The sequence below is a fragment of the Empidonax traillii genome, unplaced genomic scaffold (assembly GCF_003031625.1).
Source record: "Empidonax traillii isolate 1590-97213 ecotype Southwest subspecies unplaced genomic scaffold, ASM303162v1 scaffold1643:size83958, whole genome shotgun sequence".
Classification (NCBI taxonomy): Eukaryota; Metazoa; Chordata; class Aves; order Passeriformes; family Tyrannidae; genus Empidonax; species Empidonax traillii.
In genome coordinates, this window is record NW_020956836.1 from 74200 (window position 1) to 79055 (window position 4856).

At 34.8% G+C, this 4856-nt stretch overlaps 1 long non-coding RNA gene across 1 annotated transcript in view; it reads right to left on the reverse strand.

Annotated features, from left to right (window-relative positions):
* Positions 1-3945, reverse strand: part of LOC114070648 — a 14499-nt gene extending 10554 nt beyond the window's left edge. Inside the window, exons 1-2 of the long non-coding RNA XR_003573950.1 lie at positions 3917-3945; positions 2815-2862 (exon numbers count right to left, since the gene is read on the reverse strand). This is a non-coding gene — a long non-coding RNA (uncharacterized LOC114070648). The remainder of the gene's footprint in view (positions 1-2814; positions 2863-3916) is intronic.
* Between the last annotated feature and the right edge of the window lie 911 nt (positions 3946-4856).

Below are 4856 nucleotides of genomic sequence, written 5' to 3' on the forward strand. Positions count from 1 at the left end.
TTTTTTTTTTTTTTTTTTTTTTTTTTTTTTTTTTTTTTTTTTTTTTTTTTTTTTTTTTTTTTTTTTTTTTTTTTTTTTTTTTTTTTTTTTTTTTTTTTTTTTTTTTTTTTTTTTTTCTTCTGTTTCTGGAAGAAATCAGTACTGATGGGGTCAAATACAGGCAGGGATATAGCTCCATGGTTACCAATTTTTTCTCCTATTTGGAAATTAAATATAGCCCTGCATTGCTATGCTTTCCAGTTGTCATCTGGTAGGTGGTGATTCCATTTCTCTTGTTTAAAGTTTAGGGCTTTATTCTCCCTTTTATTCAGCTATTGTTATTGTCAGCTTCTTATGAAAGCAGTGAATTAAAAAATCTCATCTCCATATTAGAGATGTCTGTGAAGCTAGAAATGTTTTTAGTATACAACCAGCAGCTTGATACAGCTCACTGAGAGAAAGTGTCTTTTTTCTGCTGTTAGAAAAGGTTTACCATATAACAGTACATTTCACTAGTTTAGATCAGGATATTAAGCTTTTGATGTACCAATACAGAAATAAACCCATCATGCTGACTTTAAACATAGGACCTGTACCATGTATTGGATTAAAGGCCTGCAAAAATCAAAAGGCTTCTTTTTCTTTGGATATTACCCCAACCCTTTTGAACACCAAATAAGGTATTTTTTCTAATTCTGTAGAGAATTTACAGCAATGTTTGCTCTGTAAATCTAAGATAATAAGTCTGTGAGAAAATAAGTAAGGAAATAAGTCTTTGACTGGATGGCACATCTGATCCATTTAAAATTAGGGGAGGTTTTTCTTCTCAAAATCAATTTATTGTTGAAAACAGAGTGTCTTGGACAGGCCTGTGAATTTGTATTCATCTGGGAATAAATACAGTAATTCTGTTGTATTCACTCACCTACCTATTCTGCAATCTAATCACACAGCAAGTATTGATCTATTGATTCTATTAGAGAACATCCTGACACATTCACTGGCAGATTTCCAGGTGATGACTGGACTGTTTCTTCTCTGAGTTTCTAGCCATTGGTTGTAGCCAAAAGGAAAACTGAGGGATTAGATTATCCAGACTTAAGCAGAACAGTTTCTATAGGGGAATACACTTCAAGACATTAGGAAGCTTCACAAAATCATTCTTTTCACCAGATTCAGTATGAAGAAAAGCAGTGAAAAAAACACCATGAGGATAATGCATATTATTTCGCTAAGAACATGTGATATTTCTAACTTCTCATGCACGTTTTGTTTACCATATCATGAGTCTAAAAAAAAAACCCACCAAACTATTTTGATGACCTCATAAAGCTGCAAAAAGTCCAAAAAAAATTTTGTGAATATCTAAATTAAAATCTGATTTTGTTCTGATTCTGAGTAAACCAAAAGTTTAAAATTCTGAAATCTTTCATTGGAGTGAATTTATTTCCTTTGCAGAGCTCCAGTTTTGAAGCACTACAACCTTTAATATTATTTTTTCCTGATATATCTAATGTAAATAGAAAAACATAAATCTGTAAACTTTTCTTTGTGTATTGCAGGCAGTTTCAGCAGAACTACCTCAGGAATGAATTTTCTTTCTTTCCTTGCTTTCACTGTCATACACAAAACACTCTTTAATTTAAACATTTCCCTACAGGGTCAATATATTTTTCAAATTTTCTAGTACCATGTGATACTTCTAAGTCTGATGACAGGTGACATAGGAATAATAGTTTGAAGCTGCTCTGAATCAAGGTGAAAAAGGAGGCCACTGCTTTGTATAGAATAAAGCTTTTACAATTCAAGTTGCTAACTCAAGAGCACTCATTGGCATACAGCGGGCAGAAGCACTATCACCGCCAGTGCTTGCAGATTAATGCTTCCAGTCATCAACTGAAACTCAAAACAGCCACTGTTCTCCAAAGCAACCATTAATCACCTGAGAACAGGTCTTTTATGTTAAAGAAATTTAGCAATGTTTTTTTTCCTTCAAGCATTTAAATTCCTAGGGTTTGAGTCTAGAATATACTGTACTATACTAGAATAAGCTCCTAATCAGTCCAACACACTGGTTTGTGACATGATGCTCTCATGTTTGAGACTGCCTCTCCAAGTAAATTTATTTTTTCTGCTGCTATATGGATGAGATTGGGCTGATTGTGAAGTAGTACTAATTTCATTGAGCAGAAAAGGTCATGACACCTGTCCAGGCAACACACTTTTTGGCTGCCACTGTAGCACCAAGTGTGTCTTCCTCACTAGGACATTCCTGCCTTGGCTGAGTCCGCCTACACCTATACGCTGGTTGAAGCATTCTGGTAGCTTTTAATACACAAAAAGTGATCAACAAGCTAAATTTAAAGCTTGACCTATGTGTCTTTGAAGGATGAACTGAGAACCAATACATCTTTACTAAATCAGCTACTCAAGGATTGCAGGAAATCTCAAGAGGTCAATGGAAATACAAAGTAGAATATTTTATTATAAAAGTGAATGAGAAAAATGCTAAATGCACAGCAGAAATTGCTTTCTTTCAAAAAAAAAAAAAATTCAGGAAAAGAAAGTAGTGAAAAAAAGCCTGCCTGCTTATCACTGAAAATTTAAGGGTTTGTTTAAATGGTGTATCCAATCACTTGTTTGTGAGCGCTTCATTTCAATGTGAAGTTCAAGCAGCAGCACTGCTAACAAAAGTCAACAGTGTGTTGACACTTGCTTTCCAGTCCCTGCAAAAAAATCTGTGCCTAGATCAAGGAAGTCTCCAAGTTTTTCAGATTATGCATATCCTTATGAAGTGGAGCTGGGAGTAACTGGAAACTAAATTACCAGACCTACCTGGCTTAATCTGAGAGATTGCTTTTTCATGTTTAACATGTTCATGCTCTGCAAATGAGAAATCCTAAATTAGAAGGGTTTTTAATTTTTAGAAGATTTTAAACATAAAAGATTCTCATTATAATTTAAAAAGATGACTTCATTACACATTCACACGAGACTCGAGAAGAATTTTTTGATAGATATATTTCTCAAGAAAAAGTATTTACTCATTAATTTTTTTTCCCTAAAAAATTAAAATAATGAAAAGATAATGGTGTTTAAGAAATCACAAAATTATTTTCTGAGGATATTTTAAAAATATAGAATTTCTAAAATTCTGAAATGGTTCTACTATTAAGGTTGATTGCTATAGCTGATCTTCTACACAGAAAAATTTTTCCTTGATGTATAGTATAGAAATCATGGCAGTACTTTATTACAGCAGAAGTGGGGTTGTCTCATATAAAATGACAACCAAGTGTTCAGTATCCTACATAAATTAAAAAGTAGTTTTCCATGTTTTTCTGTGCCCTGGATTTGACTGGTATGGAGTTACTTTTCTTCACAGTAGCTAGTAGAGGGATCTCAGATATATTGTGAAGTAGCAATAATAATGGATATTATATTGCATTATAATGTAATCTGCATGCAATTTTGTGCTATTTAAAAACAGTGTGATATCCAAACCCCAACATTATAAGACAGAAAAAAGAAAGCTATGGAATTTCAGAGAAATGTTAAAAATATATGCAATTCTGATTTATAGCACAGATGATTAACTTGTGCAGCAGGTGAGGTTGCATCAGATCAAGAGATAAATCTCTATAAAGCTTGGACCATAGGCCTAGCCAGAGAATTGCACAGACCCTTGATTTTTTTCCCAGTACAAAGCTGCCTTAGATGCAGAAGGCACAGGTAGGTCTTATCTTGGTCTGAACTGGAAAATGGTTTCCCTGCAAACTCGGACCTGTGAAACACCGCTGGTCCTGCATTACAGAGCAAGTAATTGAAAACTAGTTTTATAAGTCAGAATGTTGTGTGACTTTGAGCTGATGAATACCATCTCAAGCTGCTAAAGCTTTGACAACATAACAATGTTCTTTATCACCTTGATACTTACTGTGTTCATGAGGTTTCCCTGAGGTAGCTAGAAGTAAACAAAGAAGGCATATTTTAATATTTTTGTAATTGTAATGCAAAATTTTATGCATTTATTAATAAAATTTTAGACGTATAGAAGTTCAGTGAAATCTATGTTGAAACACGCAACATCGTCTTGCGCTGTCCACCCCAGACATCTAACAGGGAACACAGCCACCCTAAGTTAAGGAACACAGTTAAAGGAACACAGGCTCCCTAAATTCCTCATTTAGTCGAAGTTTGATATAAATACCCCTGGAAGGCTCTACACCTCTTCCATGGGTTGAGTCATGCTCGCTAAATGTGTCCATACTTCAAACCTAGGGGAACTCCCTTGTTAAGTTAGGTACTCATTTCAGTGCCAGAGACAGTGTAAGTTCAGACCATGAAATCCAATACTAGAAAAAGCCAGACAAACAAATTTAGCTTGAGTGAGGTAACTGCACCCAGGGCAGTCTAAACGTGAATCCCTGATTTTAGTGATACTCCAAGAAGCAGAAAGCTATATTTGAACATGTTAATTAACTTAAATAGGGCACTTGTAAACAAAAGGATTTCAGTGCTGCAGCTCCTAAACTTCGTGCCATTTCATTTTCCACGTTTTTTCCAGAAAAAAAAACCTAGATGAGATAAAACTGAAAACCAAGTTAATACTTTCCATGAATGCTAAGAAAACACTTCTCAGGTGAAGGGGGAGCTCAGGGAGATGTATACAGTGTCATTATTGGGTACATCATTATTCTAAAGAAGAATACTAAATGTCAAGACCAAGTCCCCCAGCTGAATTTTTCTTCTTGACTGTTGCAAGGCAGCTGTTGTTTTCAAGAGAAAAAAGGCTCTACCACCTGCATGCCCACTGCGTGTGAAAGAGCATAATCCCACAAACAGATGCAGCAGTGCAGGGGATGAGCTGCCTTTGC